At 46.7% G+C, this 25,781-nt stretch overlaps 1 protein-coding gene across 3 annotated transcripts in view; it reads right to left on the reverse strand.

Moving 5' to 3' along the window:
- LLGL2 (LLGL scribble cell polarity complex component 2) overlaps positions 1 to 7,793 on the reverse strand; it is a 154,077-nt gene extending 146,284 nt beyond the window's left edge. For 2 of the 3 annotated variants that reach the window (XM_089654924.1, XM_089654922.1), the window contains exon 1: positions 7,675 to 7,793. The gene's annotated coding sequence lies outside the window, so the exon portion shown is untranslated. The remainder of the gene's footprint in view (positions 1 to 7,674) is intronic. The other variant, XM_089654923.1, reaches the window with a different exon arrangement.
- Between the last annotated feature and the right edge of the window lie 17,988 nt (positions 7,794 to 25,781).

Raw genomic sequence — 25,781 nt, forward strand, 5'->3', positions numbered from 1 at the left:
GCTTAAAAAAAAAAAATACTAATCACTCTCTCAAAGTAGTACAATGTTATGGAAAAAAAAAAAACACTTGAAAAAAAAATCTATTTTTTTTTTCGTTCTGTCACCAGTCAATGTCCCTGATCATCGCCATACCAGTTATATGATGATGCTGTACTGCACTGGTGAGAGCATGTAAAAAAAAAAAAATTTTGAAATTTCCGAAAAATGACAAAATTACAACTTCAAAACACTCGCCATGCTTCTTATGAAATATGTCAGACTGTCTACTTTGCAGAAAAGGGTCTTTTGGGGGATATCTGTACTGTTCTGACATTTTTGACCCTCAAGAAATTAGATTGGCCGTCAGTACTTCAGGATTGATCAATTTTCAGATTTATCCCATAGTTTGTGAACTCTATAACTTTCCTACAGACTAAATAATGAATACAGATTTCGATTATTTTCACCAAAGAAATGTAGCAGAATACATCTTGGCCTACATTTATGAAGAACAATTATTGACTTGCAAACTTTTATAACACAAAGAAAAACCTGGGTTTTTTCCAAAATTTTCTGTCTTTTTTTGGTTAATTTAGCAAAAAATAAAAACCCCAGTGGTGATTAAAATACCACCATCAAAAGAAAGCTCTATAGTTGTGTGAACAAAATGATAAAAATTTAGTTTGGGTACAGTGTTGCATGACTGCGCAATTGTCAAAGAGTGAGTACTGAAACCTGAAAACTGGCCTGGGCAGGAAGGGGGTAAAAGTGCCCAGTATTGAAGTGGTTAAACGTGTGACTATAGCAGCGAAAGGGTTAATGCAAGAACGAACTTTCTTGACAATTAACTTTTTCCTTTTGGTTCACTTTCCTACCTCATGCACAGTTCATTTTTATTTAACTTTTTCATATGATTCCCCCCCCCCCCCATCAATGAGCCTCCCTCCTAGATTGTAAGCTCCGAGGATCAGGCCCTCCTATCCCTCTTGTATTGAACTGTATTGTTGCTGTATTGTCTCCAATTATATTGTAAAGAGCTGAGCAAACTGTTGGCGCTATATAATAATAATAATAATAATAAATTAATTTGTGTTTACAAAAAATTTTTTAAAAAATCAAACATTTTGGATAAAGTACTTTCGGTTGCGGCACAAAAATCATGTGTTGCAGCGGGCACACTAATGTTGTGAAACACTAAAACTGGCTATCCACAAGAATTTTCATTTGGTTTTTGACTCCGCTATGGCCTTCCTAAAATGTCAGCAAACGTTATTACTGTATATACAGAGAAGGTGTTGACAGTTTAGCTGTGAAAAAAAAAAAAAAAAAAAAAAAAAAAAAAAAGCAGTCTGGCAGTGTTTATGAACAACACTACTGAAAAAAGATACAATGTAGCATACTGTCACATTTGTATCATTCTGTTAATTTATCTGGAGATCAAAAAGGAAGAACTTAGAGCTGTAAGCCTGGGTTCACACTGATGCAGTGGGGAATTCGCAGCAGTTTCTGTAGAATTCCGCACCGCATCACAATCGCACCCCGTTCATGCGCACCTCCGCGGGTGTGTATGTTAACAAAACCCTGAAATCGGTCCACAAAATGCAGTGCAGAATCGGATCGTATGGGTGCGAATACCCATGCAATCAGATTCTAGTGCAGACCAAAAAAAAAAAAAAAACACAAAAGGAGGAGGAGTGGCAGTAGTAGTTTACAGGAGTAGTTCAGTATACAAGTCAGTCAGTATACATCACACACACACTAATGTAGTATTATACAAGAGGAGTAGTAGTATACACTAGGGGTGATGGCGGTGGTAGTATACAGGAGCAGTAGCTCAGTATACAGGTCAGCCAGTCAGTATATACACTATATTGCCAAAACTATTGGGCCAGCCCTTCAAATCATTGGATTCAGATATTCCAATCCCCCCCCCCCCCATGGCCACAGGTGTATAACATCAAGCACCTAGGTATGCAGACTGCTTCACAAACATTTGTGAAAGAATGAGCTCAGTGAATTCAAGTGTGGTCCCGTGATAGGTTGCCACCTGTGCAATAAGTCTATCCGTGAAATTTCCTTGCTACAAAATATTCCACAGTCAGCTGTTAGTGGGATTATAACAAAGTGGAAGCAACTGGGAACAACAGCAACTCAGCCACCAAGCGATAGGCCACGTAAAAATGACAGAGCCGGGTCAGCGCATGCTGAAGCGCACAGAGGTCGCCAACTGTGGCAGAGTCAATAGCTAAAGACCTCCAAACTTTGTGTGGCCTTTAGATTAGCACAACAGTGTGTATAGAGCTCCATAGAATGGATTTCCATGGCCGAGCAGCTCCATCCAAGCCTTACATCACCAATGCAAAGCATCAGATGCAGTGGTGTAAAGCACGCCGCCACCGGACTCTAGAGCAAAGGAGACATGTTCTCTGAAATGATGAATCACACGTCTGTCTGGCAATCCAATGGATGTGTCTGGGTTTAGTGGTTGCTGGGAGAACATTACTTGCCTGACTGCATTGTTCCAAGTGTAAAGTTTGGTGGAGGGGGGATTTTTTTCTTCTCTATAGTGCCTGTTCACACCTGATTGTGCGAACAGGCACCATAGAAAACAATTGATTTCAGTTTGAGCGTTTTTTGGAGCTTCAAGCTACAAAACACTCAAGTGTGAATGCAGCCTTAGAGCGGAGACTGTGAGCCAGGCCTTCTCATCTGACATCATTGCCTGACCTCACAAATGTGTTTCTGGAAGAATGGTCAAACATTCCCATAGACACCCTCCTAAACCTTGTGGACAGCCTTCCCAGAAGAGTTGAAGCTGTTATAGCTGCAAAGGGCGGGGCCAACTCAATATTGAACCCTACAGACTAAGACTGGGGTGCCATTGAAGCTCATCTGTGTGTAAAGGCAGGCGGCCCAATACTTTTGGCAATATTGTGTATATCTTTCTTGCTGATGCAGTATACAGGTCAGTCAGGCAGTATACATCTTACACACACTACAGGTCAGTCAGAATACATCCCCCTCACATACAGTATACAGGAGGACTAGTATCTCAGTATACAGGTCTGTCAGTATACATGCCCCTCACACACTATATACAGAAGTAGTATCTCTATATACAGGTCGGTCAGTATACATCTCCCTCACACACGGTATACAGGAGGAGGAGTATGTCAGTATACAGGTCTGTCGGTATACAGGAGGAGGATGTCAGTATACAGGTCGGTCGGTATACATCTCCCTCACACGCGGTATACAGGAGGCGGTCGGTATACATCCCCCTCACACATGGTATACAGGAGGAGTATGTCAGTATACATCTCCCTCACACGCGGTATACAGGAGGAGGAGTATGTCAGTATACAGGTCGGTATACATCTCCCTCACACGCGGTATACAGGAGGAGGAGTATGTCAGTATACAGGTCGGTATACATCTCCCTCACACGCGGTATACAGGAGGAGGAGAAGTATGTCAGTATACAGGTCGGTCAGTATACATCTCCCTCACACGCGGTATACAGGAGGAGGATGTCGGTATACATCCTCCTCACACGCGATATACAGGAGGAGGATGTCAGTATACATGTCGGTTGGTATACATCTCCCTCACACGCGGTATACAGGAGGAGGAGTATGTCAGTATACAGGTCTGGCGGTATACAGGAGGAGGAGTATGTCAGTATACAGTTCGGTATACATCCCCCTCACACGCGGTATACAGGAGGAGTATGTCGGCATACAGGTCGGTCAGTATACATCCCCCTCATACACGGTATACAGGAGGAGTATGTCAGTATATAGGTCGGTCGGTATACATCTCCCTCACACGCGGTATGCAGGAGGAGTATGTCAGTATACAGGTCGGTCGGTATACAGGAGGATTATGTCAGTATATAGGTCGGTCGGTATACATCTCCCTCACACGCGGTATAAAGGTGGCGGAGGAGGATGTCAGTATACAGATCGGTATACATCCCCCTCACACGCGGTATGGAGGAGGCGGTTGTCAGTATACAGGTCAGTATACATCCCCCTCACACGCGATATACAGGAGGAGGATGTCGGTATACAGGAGGAGGAGTATGTCAGTATACAGGTCGGTCGGTATACATCCCCCTCACACACAGTATACAGGAGGAGGAGTATGTCAGTATACAGGTCGGTCGGTATACATCCCCCTCACACACGGTATACAGGAGGAGGAGTATGTCAGTATACAGGTCGGTATACATCCCCCTCACACGCGATATACAGGAGGAGGATGTCAGTATACAGGTCGGTCGGTATACATCCCCCTCACACGCGGTATACAGGAGGAGGAGGATGTCAGTATACAGGTCTGTCGGTATACATCCCCCTCACACGAGGTATACAGGAGGCGTATGTCGGTCGGTATACATCTCCCTCACACACGGTATACAGGAGGAGTATGTCAGTATACATCCCCCTCACACGCAGTATACAGGAGGAGGAGGATGTCAGTATACAGGTCAGTCGGTATACATCCCCCTCACACGCGGTATACAGGAGGAGGATGTCGGTATACATCCCCCTCACACGCTGTATACAGGAGGAGTATGTCAGTATACGGGTCAGTCGGTATACATCCCCCTCACACGCTGTATACAGGAGGAGTATGTCAGTATACGGGTCGGTCGGTATACATCTCCCTCACACGCGGTATACAGGAGGAGGAGTATGTCAGTATACAGGTCGGTATACATCCTCCTCACACGCGGTATACAGGAGGAGGAGTATGTCAGTATACAGGTCGGTATACATCCTCCTCACACGCGGTATACAGGAGGAGGTCAGTATACATGTCGGTCGGTATACATCTCCCTCACACACGGTATAGAGGAGGAGGAGGTCAGTATACAGGTCGGTATACATCTCCCTCACACACGATATATGGGAGGAGTATGTCAGTATACAGATTGGTCGGTATACATCCCCCTCACACGTGGTATACAGGAGGAGTATGTCAGTATACATCTCCCTCACACGCGGTATACAGGAGGAGGAGTATGTCAGTATACAGGTCGGTATACATCCCCCTCACACGCGGTATACAGGAGGAGGATGTCAGTATACATGTCGGTCGGTATACATCTCCCTCACACACGGTATACGGGAGGAGGAGGTCAGTATACAGGTCGGTCGGTATACATCTCCCTCACACACGGTATATGGGAGGAGGTGGTCAGTATACAGGTCAGTCGGTATACATCTCCCTCACACACGGTATATGGGAGGAGTATGTCGGTATACATCCCCCTCACACGCGGTATACAGGAGGAGGATATCATTATACGGGTCGGTCGGTATACATCCCCCTCACACGCGGTATACAGGAGGAGTATGTCAGTACACGGGTCGGTCGGTATACATCCCCCTCACACACGATATACAGGAGGAGGAGGATGTCAGTATACAGGTCGGTCGGTATACATCTCCCTCACACGCGGTATACAGGAGGAGGTGTATGTCAGTATACAGGTCTGTTGGTATACATCCCCCTCACACGAGGTATACAGGAGGCGTATGTCAGTATACATCTCCCTCACACGCGGTATACAGGAGGAGGATGTCGGTATACATCTCCCTCACACACGGTATACAGGTCAGTATACATCCCCCTCACACACGGTATACAGGAGGAGGAGTATGTCAGTATACAGGTCGGTATACATCCCCCTCACACACGGTATACGGGAGGAGTATGTCAGTATACAGATTGGTCGGTATACATCCCCCTCACACGCGGTATACAGGAGGAGTATGTCAGTATACATCTCCCTCACACGCGGTATACAGGAGGAGGAGTATGTCAGTATACATCTCCCTCACACGCGGTATACAGGAGGAGGAGTATGTCAGTATACATCTCCCTCACACGCGGTATACAGGAGGAGGAGTATGTCAGTATACATCTCCCTTACACGCGGTATACAGGAGGAGGAGTATGTCAGTATACAGGTCGGTCGGTATACATCCCCCTCACACACGGTATACAGGAGGAGGAGTATGTCAGTATACAGGTCGGTATACATCCCCCTCACACGCGATATACAGGAGGAGTATGTCAGTATACAGGTCGGTATACATCTCCCTCACACGCGGTATACAGGAGGAGGAGTATGTCAGTATACAGGTCGGTCGGTATACATCCCCCTCACACGCGGTATACAGGAGGAGGATGTCAGTATACAGGTCTGTCGGTATACATCCCCCTCACACGAGGTATACAGGAGGCGTATGTCAGTATACATCTCCCTCACACGCGGTATACAGGAGGAGGATGTCGGTATACATCTCCCTCACACACGGTATACAGGTCAGTATACATCCCCCTCACACACGGTATACAGGAGGAGGAGTATGTCAGTATACATCTCCCTCACACACGGTATACAGGTCAGTATACATCCCCCTCACACACGGTATACAGGAGGAGGAGTATGTCAGTATACAGGTCGGTATACATCCCCCTCACACGCGGTATACAGGAGGAGGATGTCAGTATACATGTCGGTCGGTATACATCTCCCTCACACACGGTATATGGGAGGAGTATGTCAGTATACAGATTGGTCGGTATACATCCCCCTCACACGCGGTATACAGGAGGAGTATGTCAGTATACATCTCCCTCACACACGGTATACAGGAGGAGGAGTATGTCAGTATACAGGTCGGTATACATCCCCCTCACACGCGGTATACAGGAGGAGGATGTCAGTATACAGGTCGGTCGGTATACATCTCCCTCACACACGGTATACGGGAGGAGGTCAGTATACAAGTCGGTCGGTATACATCCCCCTCACACGCGGTATACAGGAGGAGGATATCATTATACGGGTCGGTCGGTATACATCCCCCTCACACGCGGTATACAGGAGGAGTATGTCAGTATACAGGTCAGTCGGTATACATCCCCCTCACACGCGGTATACAGGAGGAGGAGTATGTCAGTATACAGGTCGGTATACATCTCCCTCACACACTGTATACAGGTCGGTCAGTATACATCCCCCTCACACACGGTATACAGGAGGAGGAGTATGTCAGTATACAGGTCGGTATACATCTCCCTCACACACGGTATACAGGAGGAGGAGGAATATGTCAGTATACAGGTCGGTCAGTATACATCTCCCTCACACACGGTATGGAGGAGGAGGAGGATGTCAGTATACAGGTCGGTCGGTATACATCTCCCTCACACACGGTATACAGGAGGAGGAGGATGTCAGTATACAGGTCGGTCGGTATACATCCCCCTCACACGCGGTATACAGGAGGAGGAGGTCAGTATACAGGTCTGTCGGTATACATCTCCCTCACGCGGTATACAGGAGGAGGAGGTCAGTATACAGGTCTGTCGGTCAATATACATCGCTTTCTCACACGCAGTGAACTTTGTCCCCGCCCCCGGTGTACACACCTGTTGTCTCAGACGTAGCTGTGTGCCGTGTTGGCCGGATTCCACTCCGGCTCCCTCCATCTGTACACCTGTCTCACCCCCCCGTACACCGACACCCAGCGGGCACACACCACTCTGCAGCCTCCCATCACTGCCCTGCATCCCCTCTCCGGACACCACCGGGCCGGACCACACAACCATCACAGCTCCCCCATATCATCCCCAAAGTCCGCGCCCCCACCACCCGGTCACACACCCCCTCACCTGCCCCGTGTCCGGCGTCTACCCCGATCCGTATCCCGCGGGAGGCGCCTGGGCCGCAGCCGCTTCCTGGTTCAGTGAGCCAGGGGCCGGCTTATTACATATTCATAACACCCTTATGCCGGGCAGCCAATCAAAAAGTGGGCCTCCGGCTCTCAGACCACGCCTCGTAGGTTGGATGACGTTCAATGTCTGTAACTACGCCCCCATCTCATGAATAATGTGTGTGTGAAAGTGCTGTTTGATTCCTCCGCGCACCTGGCTCACCTGTATACAGTACAGGGAGGACCCGCCCGTAACACTCCGCGGTGTAGAAATATAGACCCTGACTGGGGGGTGAGGGCTTCATAGAGCGGACTCATACACGGGACGGTGATCGGAGGGTGCGGGGCTCATCGTGTGTAGGGGAGCATTACTTTGGAAGTGTCATTGATCTCATCAGTGGAAGTAGAGTTGCCGCCTCATCCCTTTACACCCGAACACATGAATGACACAGGTTCTGAGGCTGATGTAATGCAGATAAGGCACTATGTGTCATTCAGATGTGTTCGCTGTGGACTTCCCAAATTCCATCAGTGTTCTCCCGGCTCATCCTGGAGCTACTTCTGTATACAGTGATGGCAGTTCATGGTATTATGACAGAGGAGAACGTCCCACCCCTGCATGCCATCCTTCCATGTCATCCTTCCATGTGACCCCACAATTTCCCTCTGATCCACACCCATTATACAAGCGGGGCTCAGTCACATCAGGCCATAAAGACAGCCAGAGCAGACATAGATTTACCACCTGTAGGACCGGATCTGGCCTGTTTGATGTGGGGGTGCAGTAAAAAATGTCAGGGGGGGCAGTGGATGGGAGGTCAGCAGCAGGGCTGTGTATAGGAGTCAGCAGAGGACTGGGGTGACATCACCTATGTGACTCCACCCCTTCTGACATCATCACCCCAGCGTGCCTTGGTCAATGATGTCACAATGGGGCGGGGTCACACAGGCCCACCCCCTTAGATATTTAAGAGCTGTCAGAAGGCAGGAGCCAGCGTCAAGAGTAGAGGCTTTTTTTTTTCGGGGTGGCGGGCATCGTGATTGATGTTTGATCTACTTCGGGGAGACATTTTTTCTATTTTTCTTCTTTTAATAAAGGACTTGTCAGAGACTGTCTCCTGTCTTTTTTTACACTACACTTTTTGTGAATGAGTAGCGGTACCATGTACCTCATATTCATTCATGTAGGTGGGGGGGGGGGGCTGGGATCTGAGGGCTCTCTTGTTAAAGGGCGCTTCCAGATTCCAATAAGCCCCCAGCCAACAGTCCCCCACAACAACCGGACATAGTTGTGGGGAACAGGCCCTTGTCCCCATCAACATGGGGACAAGGTGCTTTGGGGGGGAACCCCCCCTGCCCCAAAGCACACCCCATGTTGAGAGCATGCAGCCTGCTATGGTGTGCGGCTGCATGCTCAGATAAGGGTCTAATATGGATTTTGGGGGGACCCCCACACCATTTAAAAAAAAATGTAACTGCCAGCAATTCTTTTTTTCAGCTGTCAGAGTGGAACCCCGCTGACAGCTGAAACATTAACGCATGGTTTTCACTACTAAAATATCATTTGACTTGATAAAATAACTCATGCGGTATTTTAGTAGTGTTTTTCAGTGAATGCAAATTTTCTTTTTAAAAAAATGCTATGCGGTATGTTACCTAATACTCGGATGTGGTAAGATACCGCTTGGTGAATTGTGCCCAAGGTCACTGCTGGCAGGGCACTCAACATGGGGAATCCCATGTGCTATCTAGGGAGGAGGAGACCTGTTCTGTTTCTTGTGTGCAGTGGGGCAATGCTTGGACAAGGTCATCTAGCACTCAGGGCAAAGATGACAAACTGCCCCCCATGTGTAAGCATCTTGTCCCAGCAGAAATCCCTCTCCCCCAAAACACAGCACTGACCAGGACACTTACCCCCTAAGCATAAAATCCCTCTGCAAGCCAACATTCTCCCCAAACAAAAATACCCCTCCTCCTATTCCATATCCACTATCCCCTCAAATCCCCCCTTCTAGCATCAATCCCTAGCACACAACTATTATCCCCTCAAATTCCCCCTCCTAGCACAAATCCACCCTCCAATATCCCCCCTCCTAGCACAAATTCTCTCCACCCAAAACTCCCCTTCTAGCATCAATCCCTCATCCTAGCACAAATCCCTCTCCTCTTAGCATAACCCCCTCCAAATTACTCTTCCCAGAAACCCCCCCCCAGCATAATTCCTCTCTCCCCGAAATCCCCCTCCTAGCACAAATCCCCCCCCCATTTCTCCCCCCAAAATCCCCCCTCTCAGCACAAATTCTCTCCACCCAAATCCCCCTTTCTAGCATCAATCACCCATCCTAGCACAAATCCCTCTTTTCCCAGCACAACCCCCTCCAAATTACTTTTCCCAGCAACAATATACCCCCCAGCATAATTCCTCTCTCCCCCAAATCCCCCCTCCAAGCACAAATCCCCCATGCCGCCTCCTAACACTTAACCCCAATTCTACTTCTAGCACGAATTCCCCCCCCCCCCCCAAATTCCCTTTCCCAGCACAAATACCCCACCTTCCCCCCTGCTCCAAAAACCTCTCATTCCAAGCACAAATGATTGTTACTCCCCCCCCCCCCACACACACACACACCTAGTGTGCAGTACAATTCCTCCCTCAATACAGTCCCCTTCGATACAGCAGATGACACAGGATTGCTTTCAGATCAGACTGTACATGAAGGGCCATTGCTAGACTATTTTGTGCCCCTGGCAAGACCAGCTACTTATGCCCCCCCCCCCCCCCCCAAAATAAATAAATAAATAAATAAATTTAACAACATTAGAAAATATTAAATCAACAAAACATTAAACTGCTAAATTTCTTTTAATTCGCAAAAATAAGTGCCATCAGCACCAATATTAAAGACAAAATCAGTGTCACGGATGGACTGTATCTGTGGCTGGCAGTGGCAGGGTGACCGTTTCAGTGAGTGGAGGATGATGGATCCACACTCTAAAAGATCCCAGGCTGGAATTCCCCAGGCAATGGGGGGAGATAAAACACTGTGACAGCAAGCAGCTGAACTGAGCTATCCCACACAGTGAAAGACCCGACACAACACACCACCACCAACACTGACACAGATCAGTAGGCCCAGCAGGCACTAGAAGAGCAGGCTGTGGGATCATGATGATATTATCAGTTACAAACACATTGCACATGTGATGGATGGCCAGCCAGGTCACACACAAACACGAGACATCAGAGGCAGACATTACCTTCTTCCGTAGGCACAGCTTCACATCCGCAGATGAATGAGAAGAGAAGGGCTGGAACTTCACAGTGATTAGCAGCCACCAGCCGGTTTGCAGTAAGGGACTGAGTCTGAGAGGAACACTGGAAGGAGTGAAAGCTCAGCTGCTACACTGGCCCCAGACACCCAGCATGTTCCTCTGTCCTTTCTTCCTTCCCTCTGCTGCCCCTCCCCTCAGCTGAAGGATCATTTGTGATATGGCAGCGTCCCACACAGAGAGAATGCTGGCCTGCGCTGATTCCAGGCATCCCTAGATGACAGTGCACCCTAGACAGCTGCCTGGGTTGCCGAGAGGAAGCATTGGCCCTGTGTACACTGTTTGATTACCCACCCAGGGGTGTATTTACCACAAGGCAAACAAGGCATTTGCCTAGGGCAGCATTTTTCAGGGTTGGCAGCACTGTCCCTTGGATGAAGGGACTCACACGGCATGGGGACCTGGTGGGCTCCGAGAGATGCTGTGGGTTTCATGACGGTGTATGCACAGCCCGATTCTTGTTCCTGGCGATGTTTGGAGCTGTGAAGGTGAGTGTCTTTCTCTCTCCCGCCATGGGGGATGGTGGCTGGTGTGTGGGGGACAGTGGTAGTGGAAGGCTCGGGTGGAGGGTAAGGGTGTTCTTGGTCAATGTCAGGCTCTTTCTGCCAGAAAGGGGGGAGGGCGCACCAATTTTTGTGTTGCCTAGTGCAGCACAAAACCTAAATACACCACTGTACCCACCCCCTATCCTCTCCAAGGACTGCTCATCTCCCAGCAGCAGGAAATGTGGGTATAGGGCAGGTGATCAAATCATGTACAGTCTGACTGGAGAGCGAACCTGTGTCATCTGCTGTAAGGAGGAGCACTGTTCTGACAGCAGGCAGGAGAGCACAGCACAGCCTGCACCTCCTCCCTGCTCTCTCCTCTCTACTACTGTCACTTCTGTCCAGACTTTACTGTTTTCCGTAATTCACTGTGCCAAGCTGCCTTCCTCTTGTCCCGGGCCCTGAGTACAGGGATGGGGGGAGAAGTTCAGTGGGCCAAGCATAAAGTCTATGGGGGGGGCAGCCTGGGGGGGCACAACTGAAATCTGAGGGGTGCAGTGGGTTGCACCCCCCTAGATCCAACCATGCCATCCAACTAACCACCTGCTTAACCACTTGCCGACCGCCTGCAGTACTTTTACTGCTGTCAGGCGGCAGCTACAGGTAGAGCGACGTACCGGAACATTGCTCTGGCTGTACGAGCACTGTGGTCGGGACGCAGTGGTCATGTGATGGCTATGCAATCACATGATCACAATGCTAGCAAAGCTGTTATGAATCAATCTGATTCATGACAACTCTGCTTACCTTCCTAATGAGCTGTGATTGGCCCGCAGCTCTCACATAGTGCATTGGCCAATTACAGCACCCTGTACCATGTGATCAGCTGTAGCCAATCACAGTATTTTATACTGTCATGAACAGGGGTGGACTGACAACTCATGAAGCCCCCGGGCAAAAGGGGATCATGGGGCCCCTGTGTCCTTGCCCATACTCAAAACAAACCCAAAAAAGCCTATAAAAAGGTACCAGTGGCATTTCATGGGGCCCCCTACTGATCCCAGGCCCTCGGGCACTGCCCAAGTGCTCAAATGGTCAGTCCGCCCCTGGTCATGAACTTAACCCACTATGGTAACATTGCACTACTCTGATGAAAGTTTTTTTTAAATAATGAAAAAAAAATAATGTTAAAAGAAAATTGAAAAAAATTTTTTTAACTACTTGCCAACCACCTGCCTGTGATGTGCAGGCAAGTGGCGGCTCTGGGCTAAGTGATGTACCCTTACGTTGCTTTCTTTTTCCAGGTGTGAGCATTTATGCGTGCGCCCCCTGCTGCACCCACCTCCCATCGGTCCAGGGAGAGAACACTACACTGTGAGTAAAAGTAGTACATTTTACACACACACTTATTACTCTCCCTAGCGACATCAGATAGTGTGAAGGTCAGTAAGCGCCCCCCCCCCAGCTAGCGTTAGACTGCCCACACACTATCACACCCACGCTATAGGTCACTAATCGCAGCCGTTACTAGTATAGTGTTTGTACAGATCAATATATTGATCATGAACAGAACTATACTAGTGCTTGCTTAGTTTAGTGTCCCCAAAAAGGCAGTGTTAGCAGGATCAGCCCCCTTCGCTGCCAGCACTAGCGTTTAGCCCCTACATTGCTTTTCAGAGAAAATTTGTATCAATTGAGATTGATACCAAAGCAAGGCAATTTACCAAATTGATACCAAAGCAATTTATATGCACAACAATACAAGGTCAATCACGGCGGTTCATTTGAAGGGGCACTTGAACTCTCTGGCAGACAAGCTAAATAGGAAATCAACCAGTGGGAGTGGTGCCTCAGCCACGTGGCATTTGCCTGAATCTGCAGCAGATGGAGTATTCCATCAATAGCAAGAAATGGGAAAGTCCTCCTGCGCTCAACTATATAGGCCCCTATTAAATGTGCCAGCTGCTATCACCTATTCCCTATACCTCAGGATATGACAAAGTAAACCAATAAATGGTGAAGCGCTAAACTAATATAATAACACAATTTGTTAAAAAATAAATAGGTTGTGCAAAATATTAATATATTTATATATTATTTGTTGAATATCAATATTATTTGTATTATATTAATTATGAATATGGAGTTTGGTTTTTAATATTTTGCATAACCTATTACTATTCCATCGATAGACCTCTTTGCCAACAGAAGAAAACCGAAGATAAGCAAATACTTTTGTCTACAAAGAGACCCCCAAAGTGCGTACACAGACGCATTAGCTCAGCCATGGGAGGGGGATCTCCTTTACGCCTTTCAAGCTGCTACTGAGAGTCTTACAGAAAATACAGATGTCTTACACCAAGGTCATCCTAATACCAGTATTTTGGCAAGAAAGGTCAGGACTTTCCTTCTTAACCACTTGCCCTCCTGCCATTTTTTGCGTTACAGCGCTGCGTTACTTTAACTGACAATTGCGTGGTCATGCAACACTGCACCCAAATTAAATTTACGTACTTTTTTCCCACAAATTGAGCTTTCTTTCGGTGGTATTTGATCGCCTGTGCGTTTTTATTTTTTGCACTATACAAAAAAAAGACCGACAATTTTGAAAAAAAACTATATTTTTTACTTTTTGCTATTAAACACGTCCGGTAAAAAAATTTAAAAAATACAATTTCGTCATACATTTACATCAAAATGTATTCTGCTATATGTCTTTGCTAAAAAAAATCCCAATACATGTAAATTAATTGGTTTATGTGAAAGTTATAGCGTTTACAAATGGTGTTATATATACTTTATTTATACTAGTAATGGCGGTGATCAGCGACTTATTTCGGAACTGCGGCGGACATTCTGACACTGGGGGGAACTGACTTGGTGTCACTGAGATTCCCAGTGACACCAATACAGTGAACCAGCAAACACAAATGCTCCTGCGCTTGGGGATGGACTTGATGCAGGCTGCAACCACCTTAAGAATGTCCTGGAACATGCACACCTTGCTGCCCTCAACAGACCGGGGGAATCCAAATACACTGAATGAGGAAAGAACAAAGAGAGGGCGCACAGGCCTAGTTCATTACCATAAAAAATGTTTAATAAGAAATAAAATAGGTGTTGTACTCAAAAACGACAATATAGTCAAGGCACATCATAAAAGAACAGCTGGGTCAACACCGCGCTGAGTAACAGTCCGCAATGGGGAATGTAGACATCCAATAGGCTGACGCGTTTCGAGGACTTGCCTCTTCCTCAGAGCCCAATACAGTGATCAGAGCTCAAAAAACAGCACTGACACAGGAAGGGGTTAACATGAGGGGCGATCAAAGGGTTACCTGTGTGCTGGGTGTGTTTTACTAGGGGGCGGTGTCAGTGTGCTTCCAGCTATCTAAAGCACTGTGCCCAAGCTGACAGGGAGGAGAATTGTTAGTAAACAAAACAGTTCTCCTCCCCGTCGGAAATCAACAGGGCCCAGTGATTGACAGGCCCGATTGCGAATGGCGGAGCGCGCGCGGTTAGGGCGCGCCCCCTACCCGGAAATGCAAAATCATGTATATATACGTGATTTTGCGTACCCGGAATGTACCCGTATTTCTGCTACAGGGAGGTCAGGAAGCAGTTAAAGAAATTGAGTCTGGCGGATCCCTGGATAATTCCACCCAGGAAAGACTTTCTAGTGCAGGGGAAGGTACTACACCCACTCCCGGAGAGGCTGTCACTAGCAGCATGGCTTCTGAGTGGCAAAGGCTAGCCAGAAAAGGTCTGTAAGGAAAAGTATTCACTACCATTTTAAGTGGATGAAAAAAAGTCCACTAATGCCAATTATGACAAAATCTGGAAAAGATTTTCTTTCTGGAAGATGGAAAACGCTGGGCTGGACGCACCTATCCTGAATGCAGTACTTGAGTATCTACAAGCAGGAGCAGATAAGATCCTCTCAGCTAGTAAACTTAAAGTGTTACTAAACCCACGACAGTAAAATCAGTCTGTATATGCTGTAAAGCATGCTTGTTATACTCACTGTGGAACCTAAGGGGTTAATCCTCCGCATTGCGTAAAAATGCTGTTTGATCCTGACTTCGTTGATCCTTCCCTTCTTCCAATGTCCCCCTCTTATCTCCTGATAAGACACATGGTGTGGAGTCACTCTGCACATGCTCAGTTTGGTGTGTATTGCTAAAGAGTCTTTTTTTTATTGGGAGAGTGCATGTGATCAGCACAAGGCCAATCAGCACTGTCCAGATAGAGGATCAGGGGTTATTGCATCCTCCTAGAGCAGAATGAAAACTCCTCCTACAAGCTTTAACATGTGCTTTCCTGGACACTGATAGAACTCACAAGACTGCTCTAACTGCTGATGAGAAAAGGTAATTAGCAAGTTAGGGTACTGGGTTTAGTAACAATATAAAGTCCAAGTAACTGCTTTGTCCAATTTTATTGAACAAAAACTAGCAGAAGATCCTCTGGTGGTCACAGTCCTAAGGGCTATAGCCAGACGTAGGAAACCTTATAAGCCCAAATTCCCTGCATGGGACCTAGGAACAGGTCTAAGAATCTTCCAACAGGAACCATTTGAGCCACTGGAAAAATGTACCCTCAGGTGTTTAACTCTCAAAACCATTCTCTTAGAAGCAGTGGTCTTGGCACGCAGAATCAGTGAACTGCAAGCACTATCAGTAATAGAACCTTACTGCACAATCCTAATGGATAAAATTCTACTAAATCTGGACCCAGCGTTCCTGGCTAAAGTTGAGTCACACTTTCTTAGAACAGAAGACATTGTAATGACATCTTACTGAGCAACGCCAAAGAAGAGGACTGTAACAAAATTGATGTGAGCAGGTGCCTAATCATGTATATCGAGTGCACAAAGGAGTGGAGAAATTCGTCCAGCCTCTTTGTCCGGTTCAAAGGTCCACGGAAGGGCTCCCAAGCCTCTAAGAGCACCATCACAAGGTGGCTAAAGGAAGCTATCTCAGAAGGTTACAAAACCACCACGCTAACCCCACCATCTGTCTTAAAGGCATAATCGACGAGGACCACAGTAGCTTCATGGGCAGAAAAAGCTTGAACCTCCCCGGACAGATCTGCAAGGCCACAACATGGTCCAGCTTCAGCACGTTCACCAGACACTACCGATTAGACCAGGGGCGGACTGACAACTCATGGGGCCCCCGGGCAATAGGGGATCATGGGGCACCTGTGTCCTTGCCCAAACTCAAAAAAGCCTATGAAAAAGGTATCAGGGGCATCTCATGGGGCCCGCTACTGACCCCGGGCCCTCGGGCAGTGCCCGAGTTTCCAAATGGTCAGTCTGCCCCTGGATTAGACCTAACCAACAAAAAACAAGTATTTGGCAGGAAGGTCTTGCAAGCAGTAGTCCCACCCTAATGTACATATTTGTATTCAATCCTCTCATGTGAGCTGTCCTGAAAAATGACTTGGGAAAATGCAGTTATTTACCTGTTAACTGTATTTCCAGGAATCTTCCAGGACAGACTAGTTCCCTCCCGATCGATGAATAATTGTGAGCTGGTGCTCTGTCATGTAATGGACTATTCATATATTGTTTGCTACTGTTACATGTATGCTCTTTCCTAGACCTTTGGCTATATTCCTATACTGAGGACCCAGGGATGGAAAAGCTATTTATTAAAGAAAAAAGTGGATCAGGTGATTCCTGGTGGGTGGAGCCTATCTCTCATGTGAGCTGTCCTGGAAGATTTCTGGAAATACGGGTAACAGGTAAATAACTGCATTTTCCTTATGTCACTTCCTCTGTACCTCATTTCATTTAATTCCTCACTTCTTCATTGTCCAAAAACTTGTGGCAACAAATGAGATCTGCAAAATACTCACCATGCCCCTCAGCAAATACCTTGGAGTGTCTTCTTTCCATATAAAGGTCATTTGGGGGGTGGGTGCTTCTACTATCCTGGCATTGCAGGGCCAACATTAGAAGCTTATGCCACTCATCACCCACTCTTCTAAAGAAGGACATGCAGCTGTTCAGGGTTGCACACATGGTGTGGCCGCAATGCTCTGCTGTGCTGCTGCTGCAAAAATTAAACGCTGAATGTGTTTAGTTTTGAATAGAGTGGAGAGGGATTAGAACACGTCAGATTTCTTTTGCTGTCTATGCCCCATTAGGCTGCTTTCACACTGGTTTGCCTCAAAAAGATTTGATAAAAGAATAGCATTTTTGGAGCATTTTGAGGCGTTTTTCAAGCATTTTCCAAGTGGAACATCCTGGACATGTGACTTACTTTTTTAGCTCAAATTGGGCAGATTTCACGTTTTTGACAAATTTTTACTCCCAAAACCTAGCAACAAATGATGGAATAGATGATATTGGGCACAATTCACTAAGCGGTATTTTACTGCATCCGAGTATGTGGTAAGATACCGCATAGCATTTTAAAAAAAAAAAATCTGAATTCACTAAAAAAAGCGCTACTAAAATACAGCATGAGTTCATTTATCAAGTCTTGCGATATTTTATTAGTGAAAAAAATGCGTTAATGTTTCAGCTGTTAGTGGACAGCTGAATGTAAAAGAAAGAATTGCCGGCAATTAAAAAAATAATTAAAAAACGGCGTGGGGGTCCCCCCTCCCATCCATACTAATCCCTTTGTGTCTGGTATGGATTTTGAGGGGAACCCCAATGCCAAAAAAAAAAATGGCATGGGGTCCCCCTCAAAATCCATACCAGTCCCTTTTCAGAACATGCAGCCTGGCGAACGCCTCCCCACCTCCTGAACCATACCAGGCCACATGCCCTCAACATGGGGGGGTGCTTTGTGGGGCTCCCTCTCCCCCCCAAAGCACCTTGTCCCCATGTTGATGGGGACAAGGGCCTCTTCCCCACAACCCTGGGAAGTGGTTGTGGGGGTCTTATCGAAATCTGGATGCCCCTTTAGCAAGGGGGCCCCCAGATCCCAGCTCCCCCCCATTTGAATAGGTATGGGGTACATGGTACCACTACACATTCACAAAATAAAACTGTAGTGTGAAAAAAGACAGGAGACAGTCTTTGGAAAGTCAATCACAATGCCTGCCGCCGACCCGAAAAAAAAAAAAGGCTCGCCCTTTCCATATTTAAGAACTGTCAAGCCAGCAGAGCAGTCAGACAGCAGGGAGCCAGTGTCAGGAGAAGAGCCTTTTTTTCGGGTGGCGGCAGCGGCGGGCATCATGATTGACGTTGGATCTACTTCAGGGGACATTCTTTTTTTTTCCTTATTTTAATAAAGAAAGGTCTCCTGTCTTTTTTCACACTACAGTTTTTTTTTATGTGAATGGGTAGCGGTACCATGTACCTCATAGTCATTCACATGGGGTGGGTGTGATCTGGAGGCCCCCTTCCTAAAGGGGGCATCCAGATTCCAATAAGCTCCCTTCCCGAAGACCCCCACAACCACATCCCAGGGTTGTGGGGAAGAGGCCCTTGTCCCCATCAACATGGGGACAAGGTGCTTTCCTGACCTGCCGGGCTGCATGCTCGGATAAGGGTCTGGTATGGATTTTGGGGGGGACCCCATGCCATTTTTTTTTTTAATTTTGGCGTGGGGGTATCCCTCAAAATCCTAACCATGAATCCTAAATAGTGAAAGTGCACACAGTGCTGCAGAGCTCTGTGATTCATTGGCCAGGCTGTGCATGTGTGCAAGCAGCCACTGATGGACACAGAGACACAGTTCTAAATGATCTTTCACTGTTATCAGTGAGATTATTCAGAGTAGCGGCTCTGTTAAATGTATCTGCAGCAGCTTGTGCACACGCAGGGCAGATACACTATATTGCCAAAAGTATTGGTCGTCCTGCCTTTACACGCACATGAACGTTAATGGCATCTCAGTCTTAGTCCGTAGGGTTCAATATTGAGTTGGCCCCGCCCTTTGCAGCCATAACAGCTTCAACTCTTCTGGGAAGGCTGTCCACAAGGTTTAGGAGTGTGTCTATGGGAAGGTTTGACCATTCTATCAGAAGCACATTTGTGAGTTCAGGCACTGATGTCATACGAGAAGGCTTGGCTCACAGTCTCCGCTCTAATTCATCCCAAAGGTGTCCTGTCGGGTTGAGGTCAGGAGTCTGTGCAGGCCAGTCAAGTTCCTCCACCCCAAACTCGCTCATCCATGTCTTTATAAACTTTGCTTTGTGCACTGGTGCACAGACATGTTGGAACAGGAAGGGGCAATCTCCAAACTGTTCTTACAAAGTTCAAAGTTGGGAGCATGAAATTGTCCAAAATGTCTTGGTATGCTGATGCCTTAAGAGCTCCCTTTACTAGAACGAAGGGGCCAAGCCCAACCCCTGAAAAACAACTCCACACCATAATCCCCCCTTCCACCAAACTTTACACTTGGTACAATGCAGTCAGGCAAGTACCGTTCTCCTGGCAACTGCCAAACCCAGACACGTCCATTGGATTGCCAGCCAGAGAAACATGATTGGTCAGTCCAGAGAACACGTCTCCACTCTAGAGCCCAGTGGCGGTCTGCTTTACACCACTGCATTTGATGCCTTACATTGCACTTGGTGATGTAAGGCTTGAACACAGTTGCTCAGCCATGGAAACCCATTCTATGAAGCTCTCTACACACTGTTGTTGTGCTAATCTGAAGGCTACATGAAGTTTGGAGGTCTTTAGCTATTGACTCTGCAGTCAATTGGCGACTTCTTCGCACTGTGTGCTTCAGCATGCGTTGACCCCGCTCTGCCATTTTACGTGGCCTACCACTTTGTGGCTGAGTTGCTGTTGCTCCCAGTTACTTCCATTTTGTTATAACACCACTAACAGTTGACTGTGGAATATTTAGTAGCAAGGAAATTTCACGGATGGACTTATTGCACAGGTGGCAACCTATCACGGTACCATGCTTGAATTTACTGAGCTCCTGAGATTGACCCATTCTTTCACAAATGTTTGTAGAAGCAGTCTGCATGCCTAGGTGCTTGACTTTATACACCTGTGGCCATGGAGGTGATTGGAACACCTGAATCCAATGATTTGGTGTCCCAGTACTTTTGGCAATATAGTGTACATTACAAAGAGCCATGCACAGTATATAGAGGTGTTTTAAGTGACAATGGGGCCACCAATCAGAATGGGACCATGTGTTATATGCATTTGGTCCCCAGCCAGGGCTGCCAACTGTCTATTTTCATGGACAGTTTGTAAAAAATACACTGATTTCTCCTGTCTGTAAAAGTTTGATGGATGGGAGAAACTGTCCATGAAAATTCTGCTGGCTGCAGCTGTCAGTGCAATGTGTCTGTGACTGGGCCCCTCTAGCAGTACCAGCACCACTCCCTGCATTAAACTTTTACTAAACACACAACAGTAAAATCACCCTCTATATGCAGTAAAGCATGCTTGTTATACTCACTGTGGAACCTAAGGGGTTAATCCTCTGCATTGTATAAAAAAGCCGTTTGTTCCTTTCTTCTCTGTTCCTCCCCTTTTTCAAGCGACCACCTCTTACCTCCTGATAAGACAGACTGAACTGTAGGCATTGTACACATGCTCAGTTTGGTGTGTATTGCTAGAGAGGTTTTTTTTTTTTCCTTGGGAGAGTGCATGTGAGCAGCACAGGACCAATAACCACTGTCCAGACAGAGGTCAGGAGTTTTGCATCCACCTAGAGCAGAAAGAAAATTCCTCCTACAAGCTTTAGCTAGTGGCTGAACACTGATAAAAGTCACAAGATTGTTCTAACTTCTGATGAGAAAAGATATTTAACAGTTTATAATTATTAAATTAGTTGCATTTCCATGTTCTGTGTACTGTGGGAGACCGGATATAGTGAATGCAGAGTCCTGGGTTTAGTAACACTTTAAGAGGAGAGGACAGAATCTGGTTCTGCTCTACTTCCCACCTTTATCTCCGTGTCTTCCCACACTCCAACCACGGTGTGCCCTGCCATGCCTGTGAAAGAGCTTGTGTGGTCAGCAGATGTATAACACAACACGCAGCTCCACATCCAGCACTGGTAAGTAATCGTTCTGTACACTGTGACCAGGGGCATATTTACCACAAGGCAAACAAGGCATTTGCCTAGGGCGGAATTTTTTAGGGGGGCAGCATTGAAGGGACACGTGCGGCATGGGGACCAGGTGGGATCCGAGAGGGGCTGCTTGATGGTGTATGCAGAGCCCAACTGTCATTCCTAGATTGTAAGATCTAACAAGCAGGGCCCTCTGTTTCCTCTTGTACAAATTGTATTTTAACTGTAATGTCTACCTTCCTTTTGTAAAGCGCTGCGCAAACTGTTGGCACTATATAAAGTCTGAAGAATAATAATAAAAATAATAATTCCTGGGGATGTTCAGGGCTTGAAGGTGAGTGTCTTTTTCTGGGAATGGGGCAGGGGTGTTGTTGGTCACTGTCAGGCTCTCTCAGTGGGGGGGGGGGGTCTGGTGGTGTTGGTTGGTGCCAGGCTCTCTCCGCTGGGGAGGGTGGGCATCCGATTTCTGTGTTAGGGCAGCACAAAACCTAAATACACCATTGACTGTGACTAAACCCTCCCCCCTTACACATTCCCCATGTCCCCTGTACTCCTCCCTTCTCTCTCCCCTTTCTCTTTCCCCTCCTTTCTCTCTCTTCCCTCCCTCCATTCTCTGTCCCCTCCCTCTTTAAACCCTCCTTCTCTCTTTGTCTTTTATTACCCCCCTTCCTCTCTCTTTCTTCTCTCCCTCTCACTCTCCTTCTCTATCCTTTTGCCCCCACATTTCCTCTCTCTCTATCCTCCCCTCTCTTCCTGACAGCTGCATTCTGTATACTATGTTATACTGTATGTTACATACTGTAGCTCTAACCAAAGTGTTCAGTATCTTAACAGTGGCTGGTTTTCACAGAGTTCTTCTTTATGGTAGGCTCAAACAAAGTGATGTGATACATTTTTGTGTGCAGAAAAGCATATGCACTTGTAAATTGTATTTTTTAACTGATCCTTTGTCCTGAGGTTTATGTGTGTCTGTGAGACTGACACTTCTAACACAGTAATTAGGAGTATTTTGTGGGCACAGCAGTGCAGTGCATACATTGACTAGGCTTGGGCAGGGGTGTCCCTAGGGTTGGTGTCACCCGGTGCGATAACACTTGGTGACACCGCTTCCGACGATCCCTGCAGAATGGATCGGATCTGTGGATTGAGCATAATGGATCGGACTCTGGTCTATTATGCTCCCCAATCCGCAGATCCAATCCATCCTGTGGGGATCGTCGGCATGCAACCTATACGGGGTGACACGGACCCTCTCCACGAAAAGGTAAGTTGTAAACAATCCATCGGATCCATCCTGTGGGGATTGTCGGCTTGCTTTACAACTTACCTTTTCGTGTAGCTAGTCTGGTGTCAATCTGTACTGTAGGTGTCACCCGGTGCGGGCCTCACCCCCTGTACCTGCCTCGGGATACCACTGGGCTCGGGTTCTGTTTATTCATCGCCTTTAAGCCGCTCCCACTGATGACTGCAGCCTGACCATGGCCATCAATTGCTAAGGTATTCTATGCACATTGCTGGACGCATTTTCCTGCTCAATCACAGGATTCCCCTGGTCAGCTTTCATAATTCTAGACATGCTCATATAGTCCTCATGCACACATGATGTTTTGATAACGCTGGTAACGTTAGCTGTGTAAAGTCACGTTAAAAATGCGAGTTTTTCAGCTTGTTATAGCGTTTTTGCACTAGCGTTTAGTGGCATTTTCCCACATTTACGTTGTTAGCGTTTTTTCACGTTTTTTCTACAAAAAAAATTTTTTGTTGATCAAAAAAAGTTCAAAAATGCAGGTTTGCTGCATTTTACCGCATTTTTCAGCATTAGAGTGTTTTTACAGCTAAAAGACTCCTCTAGAAAACCACTAGTTTTGGTTTTTCCAGCCAAAAAATGTTGATTACAGTCTGAGTGCATAGACACATACGATAACAAGCTTGGGAGTTTATTGACTGTAGAAAAAAACATCAAACACCAAAAACAGCCGCTATAAAAACATCAAGTGTGCATGACGGTATAATATTGTCAGGCTGTTTTGACAATTGTAAAGCCAGGTAGATTACATGTTATGGGTTTTGTCAATGTTTACATATTTGCACTTCTAACATGAATATAAAAGCTGTAATAGTTCACCAGTTCCGTGCCGCCCTATAGCAGAAATACTGCTACAGGGTGGCACGGGTGCATTTGTGTGCAGCGTTGCATGACTGCGCAATTGTCAATTACAGTAACGCAGTGTCGTATCACAAAAAATGGCCTGGTCAGGAAGGGGGTAAATCCTCTGGAGAGCAAGTGGTTAAACACAATTTTTTTGATACAGGCACAATATTCATATTACAATTAATTAAAAATGCCTGATAATTTCATTCAGAAAAGAGCAGATATAAGGGAATATAAGACCCAGAACAGTCACCTGTCTATTCTCGTCTTTGTAGTTCTGTGAAAGCTTCAAGGTTGTGATTGTGCAATCCTTCAGTTTTGGTTATGAAATTCAAGTATAGTAGATACTGACAGGTGGGATGGCTTGTGCAATCCATTGTTAGTTATGACACAAGTGCCTGGTGTTTCTGGGTGCAGCCTTGTTTAAACACAAAGATCATTTGTCTTGGAGCAGATGATGCTCCTTTGATGCCAGGTTTACTGCATGTGTTAACTACAAATTTTGCATTAATAGCAGTACATTAAAAGCCATTAATAACAGTCCCAGATTTGGAGAATTTGTCCCTTGAATTGTCAGTTTTCGTGTTAACACATTGTCTAATTCGAAATAAAATCACGTTTTTCTGCACTTTAAAGCCCATCCCCAGCTCAGTCCCCACCATCTCTATCTCTCTTTCTCTCGCTCTCCTCTCTCTCTCACTTTTGCAACTAGCACCCCCTCTTTCTTCACAGCTGTCACCTCTCCACCCAGTTCCCACCCATCCATAGCTGTCACCTCTGCACCTAGAACCATCCCCAATAAACAGCTGTCACTTGTGCACCCAGCCCCCCTGATCATCTATAGCAGGGTTCTCCAAACTATGGCCCTCCAGATGTTGAGGAACTGCAGGTCCAATGAGGCCCTGCAAGACTGACAGCCACAGGCAAGACTCCCAGAGGCAGAGGAATGATGGTACAGTACTTCAACAGCTGGAGGGCCATAGTTTGGAGACCCCTGGTCTATAGTTCTCACCTCTGAACCTATCTACATTTCTTCCATCTGCACCCAAGCACCTCCACAGCCAGTAGCGTCACTATGGGGGGGTGCAGACAGCACCCGGATGACACCTGCCAGAGGGGTGACACCAGGGTTGCCAACTGTCCGTAAAAAATATGGCTGACCGGGCCTGGACATGCTCAGCTATTTTCGACTGTGAGGGCGCATGTGCAGTGAGTCGGTGATGTCATGGCACAGCCTGGCAGCATGTTTGAATGAACAGTAGCACAGCAACTACAGTGGGCACACCTCCTGAGTCCCGACCCGGAGACCAGATCCCGGTCCGCACCATCCCACCACTATGCCACTGTGGGCAGCATGGGCAGCACAGACAAGGAGTCCTGGAGACTGAACCCATGCCCTGCATCATCCATCCATGGCTGCTGGAGACTCCTGCCACACCACTGTGAGCACGGCCACACAAAGTCCCAGAGACCAAACATCTATGGTTGCTTGAGACTCCCACGCCACTGTGAGCACAGCTATGGCCTCAATCTCTGGCTATCTCTTTTATCATGTCTGCACAGTCTCTGACCATCTCTTTTATCATGTCTACAGCCTGTAACCATCTCCTGTGTCATGTCTACAGCCTCTAACAATCTCTTGTATCATGTCTACAGCCTATAACCATCTCCTGTATCATGTCTACAGCCTTTAACCATCTCCTTTATCATGTCTACAGCCTCTAACCATCTCCTGTATCATGTCTACAGCCTCTAACCATCTCCTGTATCATGTCTGTAGTCTCTAATCATCTCTATCGTCTCTTGTATGATGTCATAGTTACATAGTTAGTCTGGCTGAAAAAAGACAAAAGTCCATCCAGTTCAACCATTAAAAAGAAAAAAAAAGTTATAATCCTATGCTTAGTCTACAATCGCCTGAGCTCCCACCTCACTGACAACAACTTTCTTGACCCTTTACAGTCTGGCTTTTGCTCTCTACACTCCACTGAAACTGCCCTACTAAAACTCACTAATGATCTAGTAACTGCTAAAACCAATAGCTATTACTCTGTACTCTTACTACTTGACCTCTCTGCGGCTTTTGTTACAG

Source organism: Staurois parvus, unplaced genomic scaffold (assembly GCF_062004578.1).
Source record: "Staurois parvus isolate SC_StPar_1 unplaced genomic scaffold, SC_StPar_1.0 ptg000813l, whole genome shotgun sequence".
NCBI classification, from domain to species: Eukaryota; Metazoa; Chordata; class Amphibia; order Anura; family Ranidae; genus Staurois; species Staurois parvus.